Raw genomic sequence first — 18219 nt, 5'->3', positions numbered from 1 at the left:
GGCACCAAAGTCGGCTTTAAATGTTAAACTGTGTGGTAAGACTAACAAGCGCAAGTTTGAATCAATATATGCCTCTGATGAAGTTGAGTTCACTAGTGAAACAACTCCCCAACAACCTTTTACCCCTTTAACACGTCAGGATCAGGATACTTTATGTGCACTCCTAAAATTACCTACAGATGTGTGCAGGCCCACACCTTCCACAATGGTTGAGGTCAATGATATTGGTTTTCCATGTAAGACTAGAAGTATCAAGGGAGATGGAAACTGTTTCTATCGTAGCATGGCATTTAGCATCTGTGGAGACGAAGAAAAACACCTAACACTGAGAAGGTCTGTTTATAAACACCTACAACTTAACAGTTCACAGTTTGAAAGATATTTGAGAGAAGAATACGCTTCAGTCACAGATTATGTGGAAAAATCACGAATGTTTTTCTCTGGTTCATGGGCTACAGAGATGGACATCTATTCTACTGCCGATTTTTTAAAATTGGACATTCTGACACACAATAATGGCAGATGGAATCGCCACACTCCTACAACCTCATTGCCAAGCAGGCCTAGACATGGTTGCATATATTTAAACCATACAGGAAATCATTACGATGCTGTGTTATGCGTGAAAAACAAACATGATGGAACATGTGCCGGAATGTGTTGCAACATCGACGAACACACTCGTCCTCAGCGAAAGAGAAAGTTGAACCTCAAGTCAGAAAGAGACGCAGAGAAGAAGCGGCAGCGGTATCAAAATGATAACAGCTTCAGACAAACAAAACTAGCAAAAGCTCAGGAGAAGTACCAGAAAGATGAATATACGAAACAGAAAAAGCGTCAACAATCGCGTGACCACTTCCTAGAGAAATATCAGACAAACCCAGAGTTTCGTGAGCATGTGCTTTCAAGTTTCCAAAAAAGATTTAGACTTGATCCCAAATTTCAGACTTCAAGGGCAGCATATTTACAAAAGAAATACAAAAATGACACAGCATTTAGAACTCTTGTACGTCAATATTCAAAAGTTAAATATCAGACTAATAAGGACTTTAAGAATGCTGTTTGTGATTACAGTAGACAGAAATACAAGTCAAACCTGATATTCCAAAACAAAATTAAACAGCACAATAAAACCCAGTACCAAGAAAATGAAAAAATACGCTTCTCTAAAATCAACACAAGTCTCAATAAACACAATATCTCAAAACAAAAACAAAGACAAATTGACTGTGCAATAGATACATTTCGAAAAAATGTCAGCCGTGGTCCGGAACATGTTTGTTCTTGTTGTCACAGATTGCTTTTTAGGAAACAAGTGATTGAATGTAAACCCCAAAACTATGCAAACAAACGATTTGAAGTTGCTCAGATGGCTAAAAGATGCATAACAAGGCAATATTTGCATGTCTGTGACAGTGATTGTGAATCTAACTGTTACCTGGCTGACAGTCCTGCAACAAAATTGTGGATCTGCCACACTTGTCATCGGAAAATTCTTTTGGGCACGCTTCCACAAGAAAGTGTCACCAACAACTTGGAATTACATGACATTCCCCCAGAGCTCAAATGTTTGAATTCTTTAGAACAGCATCTAATAGCCAAAAACATATGCTTTATGAAGTTGTTGTGTTTACCAAGAGGGCGTCAACGAGGTTGTCATGGACCCTGTGTCTGTGTTCCTATAAATTCTCATACTGTGACAAACATTTTACCAAGAGATGAAAGTGATGACAAGATGATCAGAATAAAATTAAAAAGAAAGTTAAGCGACAAAAATGTTTACGAATTCCAATTTGTACACACAGAAAAGGTCAGAAATGCATTGATATATTTAATAAAGAACAACACATGGTACAATGATGTCATTTTGAATGATCAGTGGTTGAACTCATTGGATGGTATTGACCACCAAAACGATGAAACAGATGATGATAAAGACAATGTCGAAAACAGTGATGATGAGGAGCATGACAATGAGGAAAAAGAGGAAGAATTGACCTACATTAAAGATCAGTCGGGACTAGTTTCAGACACATCCTTACAACCGATTGACATTGGATCTGAAATAGTTGATCAGCATTTTCAAGACATACTAAGTATGGCACCTGCTGAAGGCAACAGTCCAGTTAGTTTACTATCTGATAAAACCAATGAAAACAAGTGTTTTCCTGTCTTGTATCCTCTAGGCGGGCCTACGTTTCATTCTGAAAGAGAATCGAAAATAACTCTTTCAAGGTACTTGAATACACGTTTACTGAATGCTGATGGACGGTTTGCACGGAACACTGATTTTCTTTTTTACGCTCAATACATTTCAGAAGTAAATCAAGTGCAAAATAGCATTTCAATTGCATTACGCAAAGGCTCGCAGAAAGACGTGTCACCAGAGACCTTGCTGAACTCTGACTCACTCAAAACATTGTTGCATAACAATGAGGGCTACAAATTTTTGCGTGGCATTCGTGGAACACCCCCATATTGGATGTCTGTGCAGAAAGATTTATTTGCCATGATAAGACAACTGTCAATACCAACATTTTTTGCGTCATTTAGTTCCGCAGATTTAAGATGGCCTGATTTTTTGTCCAGTCTGCAAAGGGCTGACGGAAAGGAAGCAAATGTTGCAGATCTTGATTGGTCAGACAAAACCAAGTTGGTCCGTTCAAACCCTGTTACAACAGCACGCCTCTTTGACGAACGTTGGCACTCTTTTTTGAAAGATGTAATCCTGTCACCAGCTGAACCAATAGGAAAAATTATCGACCATTTCTATCGCGTCGAATTTCAACAGCGCGGGAGTCCTCATATACATGCTTTATTCTGGGTGGCAAACGCACCGAAAATTGACACACACAGTGACGCTGAAGTGACAGCTTTCATTGACAAATATATCACATGTCAACTTCCAACAGACAAAGACTCTGAGCTTTATGAAACCGTTAACAGTGTACAGAAACACAGCACCAGGCATTCCAAGACGTGTCGCAAAAAGAACACTGTGTGTAGATTTCACTTTCCACGGCCCCCGTCACAAAAAACGTTCATCACAAGAAGTGTAAGTTCAGAGGATGCTGATGAAACTAAACGTGCTAGTGATATCATCAACACAGTCAGAGCTGCATTAACTTCACCAGATTTTGATTTCAAGTCAACAGCTGCATTTTTTCAATCTCTGGGAATTGAGCAAAGTGTATTTGAATGGGCATACAATATGTGGACCACAAAGAAAAGCATTGTAATGAAACGAAATCCTTCAGACATTTGGGTGAACCAATACAATAAACACTTACTTCGAGCTTGGCAAGGCAACATGGATATTCAGTTTGTCACAGATGCACATTCTGCTGCTGTATACATACTATCATATGTCACAAAAGGAGAAATGGAACCAGGTTTGCTCTTACAACGTACTCAAATGGAAGCGTTAAATGGCAATGTGGATGCAAAAGCAGCATTTCGGCAGCTTGGAAGTGTTTATCTCCACAACAGAGAAGTGTCAGCTCAAGAGGCAGTGTATCGCTTAACACAAATGCACTTGAAAGAATGCTCTCGTGATGTACAATTCATTCCTGTTGGTGAAAATCCTATGAGGATGAGTTTACCCCTGCATATGCTACAAGCCCAAGCTCAGCAGATGACTGAAAATAATGAAAACATTTGGATGACCAATATCGTTGAACGTTATACCAACAGGCCTCAGTCAGAGGAAATGAAAACTTTATGCCTGGCAACCTTTTGTAGTGAATACAGAGTGCTTTCAAAATCTGAGGTTTCCAAAAACAAAGAATCACAGACAATAATTGAGTTAAACAACAACTTTGGATTTCTGAAAAAACGAACCCGATCACAACCTGCTGTTGTAAGATATCCACGATTTTCTCCAACAAAAGATCCAGAAAAATATTATCATTCATTGTTACAATTGTTTTTGCCACACTATGAAACCCTTCACCTCAAGCCACCTCCTTTCGAAACATATGAACATTTTTACAACAATGGTGCAGTTAAATGTGGTACTGATGTTCAAACTGTCAAGTCAATTGTGGATGACAACAAAGCTCTGTTTGAAAAAGACAGCGATGAGCTTGACAAAGCTGAACAATTGTTGCAAACTGACATTGATCTCACAGATGCGTGGGCTATTTTAGCTCCAGAAGCGGAAGATGAAAGGCTGCATTGTTTGCAACTTATGAAAGACAAAGTTGTTGAAGATGAAAATGACGATGACATAGCAACTAATATCCCTGATTTGAGGGCCAACCCACAAACTGTGTACTCCTTGGAAACTAATAATGTGACAATGCCTAGGCAAGATGCATTGGATTTATTACGATCATTAAATGAGGAACAGTCTGCAGTCTTTTACGCAGTTCGCAACTGGTGTTTGCAGAAACGTTTTGGAAAAAATCCTGAACCATTACGCTTGTTCCTTACTGGTGGTGCTGGTGTTGGCAAAAGTCATTTGATAAAAGCCATACATTATGAAAGTACGAGGTTGTTACAAGATGATGAACATCCAGATGAGCTACCTGTCATTTTAACAGCGCCTACAGGAGTAGCGGCTTACAATATTCGTGCATCAACAATACACAACACCTTTTCAATTAATGCAAATGCAACTCTGCCTTATCAACCCCTTGGTGATGAAAAAGTGAACTGTTTACGCAACAAAATGAGGAATTTGCAAATTTTGATCATTGATGAGATCTCAATGGTGGATCACAAGCTTTTATCTTACATCAGCGGAAGATTAAGACAGATAAAACAGACAAAAGATTACTCATTGTTCGGAAAAATTGCGGTTATCTGTGTTGGGGATTTTTACCAACTAAAACCTGTGAAAGGGACACCACTCTATGCTGACAACAGAGGAGTTAATCTGTGGGAAAATAATTTTGAAATTGTTGAACTGACCACTGTTGTAAGACAACAAAATGCTACGTTTGCAGAGACACTGAATCGCCTCAGAGTGCGTAAAAAAACACAAGCTCTCAATAGTCGTGATGTGCGCACATTGAAACAACGTGAAATTGAAGATGACCATTCGATCTTGCATATATATGCAACAAATGCAGAAGTGCAAGAATATAATGTAAAAAAATTGAATGACACATGTCCAGATGTAATCCAGATATTGGCCCAAGATTTTCAGCGAAATCCTAAAACCGGAAGAATGGAAAAGATGGCTGGCTTTCACACCAAAGTTTTTAATTCGTGTTTGCCTAAATGTGTCCAAGTTGGTATCGGAGCGCGTATTTTGCTCTTGAAGAACTTAAATGTGCAAGACGGCCTCACAAACGGAGCAGCAGGAGTGATAGTAAATATTATAGACGGTGATGATGATAACGATCTTCCAAAAGCCATTTATGTTGAATTTGATGACCCTAACGTTGGAAGGATTCAGCGAGCTCAATCAAACAGACAATCTGAACGTTCAACTGAATTGCAAGTACAAGAAGACCAAATTAGTAACAATGGTGGAGTGCGAAGACAATATCCTATTGGTTTGGCATGGGCTGTGACTGTCCACAAGTGTCAGGGCCTTACAGTTGAACGGGCATTTGTATCTTTACGCAAGATATTTGCAGCTGGCCAGGCATACGTTGCCTTAAGTCGTGTGAAAAATCTCGAAGGACTGATCATTGACGAACTCAAAGACTCTGCTATATATTGTGATGAGAAAGTTCAAGCAGCCATGGAAAACATGCCAAAATTCAACTGTGGAAAATCAATCTCTAATGATGAAAACACAGGATGTCGAATTGCACTACATAATGTTCAAAGTCTAAAAGCCCACATTAAGGACATTGAAGCTCATGGAACATTGATGAAAGCTGACTGCATTTGTTTAACAGAGACATGGCTAAATGCAGACATCAGGGACATACCACAACTTCCAGGATTTACCTTCCAACACAATCCAAGAATAAACTGTTATGATGAGTCAGAAACTGCCTTTGCACAGTTGAAACAAAAAAAAGGTGGTGGCGTTGGCATATATTTTGCTGACAAACTTGATGTGCAGGTATCACTTCCACAGACATGCAATTTGGAGTGTTTATATTTTGAAATACCACATCTAAATGTCATTGCTGCTGTTTTATACAGGCCTAGGTCTTATGATATCGGTGTATTTAGACAGCAGCTGCTGCAGGTCATACATGAAGTTGGAAAATACCCTGGGAAAAAGCTAATCCTAGGCGACCTTAATGAAGATATCTTTGTATCCTCTACAGTTGCAAAGTTACTTGGTCACTATGGATACAAACAATGTGTGGAAACATTCACTTCAGAAAAAAATACCTTAATAGATCATGTTTATTCTAAAGGTGCAGAAAATATTGTTGTTGAGGTTGTACCAACTTACTTAAGTTTTCATGAAGCGATTCTCATTTCCCTCCGATAGTTTTGCTTGAATTACTCTAATTTTCATGAACGGATCCTCCTTCACTCCATTGAGCTAACTTTTTTTAACTGAAAGAGGGCAAGAACTGCTCTTTCTTAGCTTCGCATGAAAATAAAGTGAAACTATGCTGCGTATTGGCAGAGGACGCGCTCAACTTCTTGGAAAACCGAAAAGCTTTTGGGTGCGAGATAAAAAGCGTCAACTTAAGGAAGAAGAAATCCGCATTCACAAACTGCGTCTCATTATTTATTTATATTACCACCATGTCCAAACTATGCTGCATACACACACACACACACACACACACACACACACGTAATACATTACAAACTACATTTTAAATTTATTTGCTGTTGTACTATCATGTATTTCACAGCTTCCATTCAACACTGACACATTGAGTCATTCCATGCAATTGATATTTTTGTGGTTTATATATTTTTCAATGTTTTTTAATCACTTTGTTTCCCATTCAATAGTAACAACAATATGGATTCTTTTGTGAACTTCAAATCACCTCATTTGTATATGCTATATATTTGCTATTTAACGTGAGACTAAATCAACTGCATTCTAAAATGTAACTTTTTTCTCTTTAACCCTTCTCTACTGCTTGTTTGAGTAATTAACTACTCTAAAGACATTGTTCAAAACGATTCATGCTGCGGCGCAATCATGAGTTATTTATGGATTACACACAATGTGTCTTTGACCTGAGAAAAAAACATGACCTGCACCAACCAGCAGGACATTACTGCTGGACAGAATTGGGGCAGACATATTTGCAGCTGTTAGCAAGACAGCGGGTAGCTGCGTTTACGGCTTTCAGCAGGGACATCTGCTGTGGCAGAAAGCGTTGGTGTAGTGGTGCGCACACCTTGTTCTGCGGGGACCTCATCAGTAGCTGGACAGCATTGAGGCAGCAGCTGTTGCAACTTCTCAGACGGACACCACGTCAGACGGGCACCTTGTCAGAACAACATTAGGGCCGCAATATTGGCGGCACCTTTTGCAAATCCTCTAGTGGCAAGACAACATTGGGGCCTCATCAATGGTTGGACAGCGTTGGGGTTACACTGGGCACGCCTAGGACCAAGGCCTTGTCAGTGGAACAACGTTGGGGCAGCAAGCTAGATGCTCAATGGTTGTTTTGTTACTGTTTGGACTGTGTTGGAATGGCACCATCCACACCTTGTTCATTAGTGAAGGAATGGCTTGTCAGTGCCTGGACAGCATTAGGTCAGGGACAGACACATTTAAAGACCCTGGATTGCCAACGTTACCAATGGGAATTAAGACTCGACACGCAGGCAACAAACAGTCATTCATGGAATTAAGTACCCCTATCTACCTGCCTTATAATTGTGGATATATCACCTGTCCCGAATCATGAACTGCACCAAACATTTCTACATTCCACAGGCTTCTTTTTTGTGGAAACTAAAACCTGAACTTGAATCTGCACTTCACCAAACAGAACATTTTTCAATGTACACATTTTGTGCACTTATGCACATCCTTATGGTCTTAAATGGAATTTAAACCCCAATAACTAATGCTCTTTGCTGTGGTGATTGACACCTCAGACCAAATCCTTGCACCAAGAAAAAATACCTCTTTGTTCATGAACTCCATCAAACAAAATATTGTTCAATACACATTTGTTTCTGCAAACTAGTGACTGTTTAAGGAATATTTTCAAAATTGTGTAGATTTTTTGTCTGGAGACAGATTCTTGAACAATGACTCATCACCATCACATCTCTGCAGCCGTGCAGCACTGTAACTAGAAAATGTACAATACATGCACTTCACCCATGTACCTTCTGACTGTTAAATGTACAAGCACTAAGAAACCCTGATGACTATGGGTAATGGATAAGCAGTGGGCAGTCATGGGTAAGCGGTGGGCAGTCATGGGTAAGCGGTTAGGGCGCCAGACTTGTAGCCAAAAGGTTATTGGTTCGACTCCCCGACCCCACCAGGTTGGTGGTGGGAGTAATTAACCAGTGCTTCCTCCATTCTCCTCCATGACTGTTGACCCTGACCATGGTACAGTCCTGCCGTCCATGACTGACGTACCCTGACCATGGTACAGTCCTACCACTGCTCCTTTTCAGGCGCCATTGGGGGCTGCAACCTTTCATCAAAATTACAAATGTTGTTGTGTGCAATGTTCACTTGTGTGCTGTTGATTGCTGTGTCACAATGACTGAGAGTTTCCCAGTTGTACTTTCACTTTCCTTACACATGCTGTTTGATATCTTTACCTACAACCCTATCTTGATCCCTTGGTCCTGCAAGTCTCATCCATTCTTTCAAGTCCTGAGAACCATGCAGGTCTTTCAACAAGGGGTGACAATCTTTCACAAGGACACCTTTTGTGCAATTGGTTCCTATTTTAAAATCAACTACCCCAACTATCAAGTATGCACTGGTTGATTAAACCAGTTTGCTGTTTTTGTTTTATGTTTTGCCTTTTTTGTTTGGTATTGATCTCATGGAATGACCCGATTAATGCGATGACACACACATGCACGTGTGTGTGTGTGTATGTGTGTGTATGTTTCTGATTCCACTAAAAGAAAATCATTACAACTGTATATTATAAATATAGTTAAAAAGATCATACAAAATATTAAGTTAAAAAAATACATCAAAATAATACATATTATAAATACATCATTCAAACTACATGAAAAAAAATGTCTGTTGAAATTCTATGTATGTTTTTAATACATTGTTATGTTTCTAAATACTACATCATTAGGTATAATGAATAACACAGCTGTAACTATTTTGGTAATATTATTAAACAACCCACTGTAATATTGTTATGTTTTGATTATCATATCGTTTGTTAAAGTTTGTATTTACAAAATAAATATGAAGACCAAATGCAATGTGAAATGTGATGTGTGAGGATTTAATATATTACAGACTACACTGATATATACCTAGGGCGAATTCAGGTATTCATTCATTCAGGTGACGAAAATACATATCAATTTTTCACTTACAGTGATTGGTGTTTGCAACCAGCTTCAGGTAAAGGGCTGACGAGATATGTCCTCACTTCCTGTTATGCGACTTTTCAGACGTGTTTGATTGGCTGTCACTAGAGTGTGGCTCTGGCCGTTTTTTTCTGTCGGAGCCCGGCCCTCAGCCGACAGAAAAGTGATCGACACCGACCTGAGCCCGAAACTAATTAAAATGTTTGTGTCCGAACCCGTCCGAAGCCCGAGACCACTGTAATAACAACAGAACCTGTGCGCAAGCAAGATTTTCTATGTGGGCTCCTCCATACTCAAAATAGCACGTGATAAATAGCCAGGATAGGCAAAGACGTTAGGATGAGGCAATTTGCAGTAGCCTAATTTAGTTACACACGCATAGGAAGTAAACACACACACGCACACACACACACACACACGTGACAGCGCAGCTTATGTTTCTGTGTACGAGTTATTTATCTTGTGAAGGATGGTTGCCTGATGGTCTTGTTAACTTATTATTTGTAAAAATGAGACATCGCCGACAGCACTGAGTTATATCAGCTGTCAATCAATGCCGTGCGGAGAGAGAGAGAGAAAGCGAGATAGAGAAAGTTTAAGTTTCCAACTTGCTGCAGCATTCCAACGGGACTCCGCGTGCTTTATTCGCGCTCTGCTTGCCTTCATTGCCCGTTTGACAGCGCCAGGTTAAACTGAAAATGAACAGCGATTTGGGAGGTGGTCACCAAGCAATCTGCGCGAGAGAGTTACACCAGGCGCGAAAATGAACAGCGATTTGCGATGTGGTCACCAACAATGCAATCTGCGCGAGAGAGTTACACCAGGCGCGTGCACGCATCATTCACAATGTATGATGGAATTACTCGTTTGATGTGGACAAGATAATTTATTGGTCTCCGCCATTGAGTGTGGTGGCGTTGTTGTGAAGGATGTTTGCCGAATTAGGTTAAGTTTCGGCGCTCTTTTCTCTGCTGATAGATGACCCCAGCCATTTAGAATGTAAAGCCGTCTATTCTTAAAACAATGCAAAACGCCACCAATGAAAATGTGAACAAACGTCCATAAAAATGACAGCCAATACATTTTCAAATAAGATCTGGGATTGATTTTCGCGGCTCACTTCTGAGGGGAAATGTGGCTTGCTGCTTGCCCTCAAATTTGTCAGTAGGCTAAATAAACAGCGACGCATGGGGTGCTGGGTCAGCCAGATGGAAAAAAAGAGATCTTGATGTAGACGTGCCCATAGCCTTGCCTACTTGGCGTGATGCAGAGATGACTGTGCTACGTGTTCATTGAATATGTATGTAGGCATGGCAGATTTTAAATGCAGGTCTGTTGTGTGTTGGGCAATAATATTTTTTCTATAACCTTGCGAGCCGCCAAGTCAGGCGTCTCGCGAGCTGCGCAATGAGTAACAGGGCTATAAACTAACCCCGAAGAACAGTAGCCTGTTTGGCCCTCCAAGAGAATGCCATTTCCCCTGATGTCCATGCGGTCAATATAAAATCATGAAAGGTTGCACGCACATAGTTACAACTGTAGCCTACAGTAAAAGTGACACCAATTAAGAACCTACTGTAGGTGAAGGACATGACATGTCACGGCGGACAAAATAGTAACAGGAAACCTCTCAGCCCCTACCTTACACTCCACGTAGCGTGTGTGTCTTCTTAGTTATCCATATTATGGTCCTTGCTAGCCCCATGCTGGAAATGTAATCCTTGGCGAACAATGCAGTGACAAACTTCGTCATTTTATGTTCAACATTCAAGACAGCCTCGAAGGCATGGCCTACACTAGGCCTACAGCAAAAGACCATGCGTTCACTGACAACTGTTGATTTGGCAAGCAAGTTCACTCGGCATCCCTGCTCGGCTGACTCGGAGTGGGCGTCCAAATGTTGCCACTGGTAACTGGCGCGTGCATACAGCCAATAATAATCACTGGCACAGTAGCCTACCAACATTTTCATTTATGCATATTCAATTACTTATTTTTTAATCACAAAACTGCCGTTTGCATGAACTGAAACGTTTCCTCTGGTTGCTTACAATTTTCACAATGTCTGTTTGCTTCAAGCCCGAGCCCGACCCGAGTCCGACAGATATTCTATTTTTGTTGTCCGAGTCCGGCCCGGCCCGTCGGGTTCCGACCAGGCCCGTCGGGCTTCGGTCGGGTTGCCATGCTCTAGCTGTCACAACTGAACAGTACGAGATGTAATAAATTCCTTTAAGGTGTCTTTGCAGAGCAGTCCAGAGATCATCTGTACCAAGTCTTGTGAAAATCTGACAAAATATGTAGGAAAATACACATTTTGATTGAATTGAAAAAAAATCTTCCAGTTGACGAATGAGATCATACCGTGCGTTGGATTTGTCTTGGCCAAAGGATTCTAATGATGGTAACATTTTTAAATCGGGCGTATAATTCAAAACTACAGGCAAAAATGTGGCTAAAATATTGACCTGTTGGTTGCGCTGTAGAGTTTAAGCTGTGGATCTGATTTTTTTTGTAACAGGTCATGGGATGGACTTGCATGTGTATAAGAAAAAGTAGCAGAATTCAACAATATATATATATGATATGATACGTGATATATGACCTCACTTCCTGTTTTGTCACTTTTACGACAATTTTGATTGGCTGTCATGGCTGAACGCTTTTGATTGGCTGTCACGACCAAACAACACGAGATGAAATACATTATTTTAAGGTGTCTTTGCAGAGTAGTCCTGAGATCATCTGTACCAAGTCTTGTGAAAATCTGACAAAAATTGTAGGAAAATAAGATTTTTTAAATTAAATTTCACAACATTCAAAATGGCGGAATTTCTCTTCCAGCTGACATGACGTCTTGAAAGTTTTGGATTTTGCTTGGCCCAAAAATTCTAGTGATAGTAATATTTTTTAAATTGGCCATATGGTTCAAAAGCTACAGGAGAAAATGTAGCTAAAACTTCGACCTGTTGGTGGCGCTAGAGAGTTTGACCTGGGAATTGGATTTTTTTGTGGGAGGTCATGGGATTAACTAGTAAGCTGTTAAAAAATCCTAGCAGAATCTTAGAACCGGTTGCTGAGATATGACCTCACTTCGTGTTTTGCCACTTTTACGACAATTTTGATTGGCTGTCACAGGCAAACGATAAGAGGTATCAACATTTCTTTGAATACCTTAATACATATCAGTCCGAAGATCATGTGCACCTTTTTGCAGGTCATTTTGACAAAAATTGTGGGACAAGTAGCATTTCATTGAATTTTACAAAATTCAAAATGGCGGAATTTCTCTTCTGTGTTGACATGATGTCATATAGTGCGTTGGATTCAACTTGGCCCAAAGATTCTAGTGATATTAATATATTTTACATTGAGCATATGGTTTAAAAGCTACAGGCAAAAATGTTGCTAAAATTTTGACCTCTTGGTGGCGTTACAGAGTTTGAGCTGGGGATCTGATTTTTTCTGTGGGAGGTCATAAGATGGACTACTATGTGGGTAACAAATCCTAGCCTAATCTGACAAACGGTTGCTTAGATATGACCTCACTTCCTGTTTTGCCACTTTTACGACAATTTTGATTGGCTGTCACGGCTAAACGATAAAAGATATCCAATATTCCTTGAGACCCCATGTGTAGCTCAGTCCAGAGATACTATATACTGAGATTCGGGCGAATTGGTCAAAAAATGTGGGAGAAGTAGCATTTTTATTTAATTTCACAAAATACAAAATGGCGGGAAAACTATCCAGACACAAAATGACGTCATAGGGTGCGTTCCATCCGTCTTGGCCCAAGGATTCCAGGGATACAAAGTTTATGAAAATTGGCCCAGCGGTTCAAAAGTTAGAAGCAGAAATGTACCTGCAACTTTGACCTGCAGGTGGCGCTAGAGTATTGGGGCCGGGGACCTATAACTCGCTGTGGGTAATGTTGATGCTGCCTCAAATATGTGTGCCAATTTACAGCATTTTCCTATGTACGGTTCTATGGGCTGCCATAGACTTACAGTGAATTTTACAAAATTCAAAATGGCGGAATTCCCTTCTGCGTTGACATAACGTCATATAGTGCGTTGGATTCGGCTTGGCCCAAGGATTCTAGTGATAATAATATATTTTACATCGTGCATATGGTTTAAAAGCTACAGGCAAAAATGTAGCTAAAATTTTGACCTGTTGGTGGCGCTACAGAGTTTGAGCTGGGGGTCTGAATTTTTTTTCAGTAGGTCATGGGATGGACATCTATGTGTATACAAAATCCTAGCCACAACCGACAATGGGTTGCTGAGATATGACCTCACTTCCTGTTTCACCACTTTTACAACAATTTTGATTGGCTGTCACGGCTAAACGATAAACGATATCTAATATTCCTTGAGACCCCATATAAAGCTCAGTACAGAGATACGATATACCGAATTTCGGGCAAAATGGTCAAAAATTGTGGGAGAAGTAGCATTTTTATTAAATTTCACAAAATTCAAAATGGCGGGAAAACTATCCAGGCGGAAAATGACGTCATAGGGTGCGTTGGATTCGTCTTGGCCTAAGGATTCCAGGGATACCAAGTTTATGAAAATTGGCCCAGCGGTTCAAAAGTTACAAGCAGAAATGTACCTGCAACTTTGACCTGCTGGTGGCGCTAGAGCGTTGGGGCTGGGGACCTATGAATTGCTGTGAGTAATGCTGAGCCTGGCCCGAAAATGTGTGCCAATTCTCGTCATTTTCCTACGCACGGTTCTATGGGCTGCCATAGACTTCCAGAGGAGAGGAAAGATGTTTAATAATAAGAATACCAGCTAATACATTAGGGGCCTTCGCCAGCTTCGCTGCTTGGCCCCTAATAATAACAAATATAGCTGCAAGCAGCAATGCGGGGCCAAGCAGTAAACTTGCCAGAGCCGCCACGGCAACAGAAGGAACTGCAGCGCCCCCTTTGGTCCAAATCTCGCCAATGTTGGTGTGCATTCCTTGGACGAAAGTGTGATCACGTAAACCAAGTTTAGTTTGAATCCGTTGAAGAGCTGCCGAGATATGAGCTCACTTCCTGTTACCTGTTGGTGGCGCTAGAGAGCTTGGGGTCTGGGGGAGGTCGTGGGATGGACTAGAATGTGTGCAAAAAATCCTAACAGAAATTGACTAACGGTTGCTGAGATATGACCTCACTTCCTGTTTTGCCACCTTTATGACAATTTTGATTGGCTGTCACCGGCAAACGACAAGAGGTGTTCAAAATTCTTTCCTCTCCCCCCTCCCACTCCCTCCCTCCCTCCCTTCTTCCCTCTCTGTCCCTCTCCCTCTCCCCCCTCCCTCTCCCTCTCCCTCTGTCTGTCTGTGTGTGTGTGAGGGGGGGGGTGGGGTGCAGGGGCTGGGGCAGTGGGGCTTTGGTTGACACTTTAAAGCAATAGCAGAACTACGCACACACATAAGCTCTCGTCTCGTCCCGACCCCCTGCCGAGAATGGTGTCAGTGAACGTGCGCAAGGGGAGCAGAGGGGACAGAGAGATGAGAAAAAATCCTTCCATTCTTTCCACAATTTTGAATGGCTGCTGTGAGCTGATAGTTTTTTCAATCGTTACGAAAATCCATACCTGGGTGCAGCATAGTGTGAAGATGACCTGTGTACCAATATTTTGAAAATTGGGAGTACGGTTCAAAAGCTACAGGCAAAAATGCAGCTAAAATATGTACCTGCTGGTGGCGCTACAGAGTTTGAGCTGGGGATCTGATTTTTTTTTGTGGTAGGTCATGGGATGGACTACTATGTGTGTACAAAATCCCTGCCCAATTCGACAAACGGTTGCTGAGATATGACCTCACTTCCTGTTTTGCCACGTTTACGACAATTTTGATTGGCTCTCACGGCTAAACGATAAAAGATATCCAATATTCCTGAAGACCCCATGTGTAGCTCAGTCCAGAGATACTATATACCGAGTTTTGGGTGAATTGGTCGAAAATTGTGGGAGGAGTAGCATTTTTATTGAATTTCAAAAAATTCAAAATGGCGGGAAAACTATCCTGGCGGAAAATGACGTCACAGGGTGCGTTGGATTCGTCTTGGCCCAAGGATTCCAGGGATACCAAGTTTATGAAAATTGGCCCAGCGGTTCAAAAGTTACAAGCAGAAATGTACTTGCAACTTTGACCTGCTGGTGGCGCTAGAGTGTTGGGGCTGGGGACCTATAAATCACTGTGGGTAATGCTGAGGCTGCCTCAAATGTGTGTGCCAATTTACAGCATTTTCCTGCCTACGGTTCTATGGGCTGCCATAGACTTACAGTCGGAGAAGAATGGTGACTAGATAATAATAATAACAATGAAGAAAACCTACTAACTCTATAGGGGCCTTCGCCAGCTTCGCTGCTTGGCCCCTAATAACAATGAAGAAAACCTACTAACTCTATAGGGGCCTTCGCCAGCTTCGCTGCTTGGCCCCTAATAAGGCACTTAGTGAGTTGCAGACCATATGCCGCATAGTTTGGCAAAACAAACACCCAAGACATCTACGTCACATGACTGCTAAGCTTGCTTTCATCATTTCCAGCATGAAAGACTGGGTGGGGACCACTATGGGCATGTTGCACGCTGCTTAATGTGCTTTCATACTTGTCTCAACTAGCCAATAACAATATTGGTGTCCTCACTCACCAGTAGGCTACTAGGTGTGTTGATTAATTATCTGTAGAGTTGTATGAGGAAGGACAACAGTTTGGTCTCCTGACAACCCGCACAGGAATGTTGAACCCCCACCTACCTTACCCCGACTGAATAGGGCAAATGAAGGCTTAATGGGGGCAGATGCTTTGGATAGAAGCTCTTGGTTAATCTGTATTGGCTTCCGGTGTATGCTCGAGTGAAGTACAAGGCCTTTACTCTTCCCTAGACTCATAACTTCAGGATCCACCCCTGCTTATCTGAAGACCATAATAAAGTATCGGGTTCTTTCTTGGTGCAACCCTCAAATACAAGCTTTTGAGCCTTCTCCTGGCTTTACACCCCCCTTTATTCGGATGGTCTTATGGATTATGTGCTTTGTTTAGTGCATGCGTAGAGAATGTGTGTGCTTGGGACACACATTTCAAACTTCATTGAAGTACGCCTTTCCCACTATCGTTTCTCAATTCGGGCCACTCCAAACGCTCTCTGCAAATGAAATGAATACGGGGTATGGAAAAATCAGGTCACTGAAATGCACCATAGAAGTTCAAGTTAGGTCAGTTTGCTATACAATTGAGCAGAGTAATTCCATGGTCATTGAAAAATGCATAGATAGGTCTCTGACTTAACAGTGGTTTTGGTGTGCTTCTATCTTATAGGTTTCTAGATTTCGAGTCAAGCACATGGGAAGAACAGCATTTGGGTGGTTGACGTTTAAGGGCGTGACACAATAAAATAAAAAAACATATTCCAATTCCTGAAAAAATGGATGGAAAAAAATGGGAAAAAATAAAGCTTATAAGTGGTCCTTGGAATTTCGCCAAATTTTTGACATTTTGGGGAAAATGTGTCCTGTGGTGTGACATCTTGGTGTGACATGCAATAAAATTCTTAATATTCTACAGAACCCCCCCACCCCCCACCACACACACACACACACTACTACCCACCTACACCCCCACCCCCATGCATATGCATCGTACAGGCAGACAACTGTGATTTCACTGCATGGTTTCACTGTATTACTTGTAATAATTGTGTGAATGTGACAAATAAATCTCCTGGTATCCTTATATCCTTGCATGATACATGAAAAACAAGTAAGGATTCAGGATTGAGTAACACATTGCATAAGCATGTCACACTGCAGGACATGAAGTCACACCACACACAGGAAATTCACTGCATTGTGGCCATTTTAATGTATACATGACTGACCTCTGATCTCATGCCAGCTAAATAATGATATCGTGTTTAATCTTAATATGTGTTTTCATTTATAAAAAAAACACCACAGGACACCATAAAGTGAACTTAAGCATTGCGTGACAGAAACATTGCAATATGTAGACATATTAAGAGGTTAACAGTCATCTTAAACTTCCACACCACTCTCCAATAACTGAGGTACTAACTGGTTAGGAGCCTGTCTTTAAGACCCTTGTAGTTGGCCTTGCAGCTGCCCGTCCACAAACCTGACATACATGTCAGCCTGCAGGACGCAATTTGTTTGGGTGCGTGAGTGGAAATTCACACGGTGTAAATGCAAAACGGCAAAACAATGACTTAAGTATGACATTAGCACATTGAGAAATAGGTCTACATTTCAGCCATTTATGTTTTGACAAATTACATAAGATTTTACCCACGACATGTATAGTAGTACATTGAATAGGAGCACAGATAAGAATTTAGGAGCACTGTGAAATTGTTAACGCACAGACAAAAAGGGTTTAAGAGAGTAGGCTATGCCTTTTCCGCAACACACATAGGTGTACACATTCTAGCCTACATGAGGGGTGCTGGTCATAGGGCCAGTTTTTCAAAATTCCTCCCAGTAAAAGGGCTGAACAACATATTACACATTCATTTCTACATGCAGCCCGATGTCTCATCTGCTGTGTCAATGAAGGCCTGTCACCTTACTCATGATCATGCAACAAAAACATGTAACATGTAAAACAAAGCCTGGGAAGTTTCAGTAAACTCATGTCAACTGTCCCTTCACTAAAGTGTTTTTATTGCTCCCAAACCCAAGTTAACTACAACAACTTGACAAGGCTTTTGATCCCTCTGTCTTTCAAGCACTCATGGTTTTCTCTATAGGATGTATTTACTCCAGCAGTTAAATGCGAAGGA

The 18219-nt window shown here is 41.1% G+C and overlaps 1 protein-coding gene across 1 annotated transcript in view; it reads left to right on the top strand.

Moving 5' to 3' along the window:
* Positions 1–18219, top strand: part of tnk1 (tyrosine kinase, non-receptor, 1) — a 51989-nt gene that overhangs the window by 15618 nt on the left and 18152 nt on the right. The window lies entirely within an intron of this gene.

Source organism: Engraulis encrasicolus, chromosome 21 (genome assembly GCF_034702125.1).
Source record: "Engraulis encrasicolus isolate BLACKSEA-1 chromosome 21, IST_EnEncr_1.0, whole genome shotgun sequence".
Classification (NCBI taxonomy): domain Eukaryota; kingdom Metazoa; phylum Chordata; class Actinopteri; order Clupeiformes; family Engraulidae; genus Engraulis; species Engraulis encrasicolus.
This window is presented reverse-complemented; position numbering and strand designations above follow the sequence as displayed.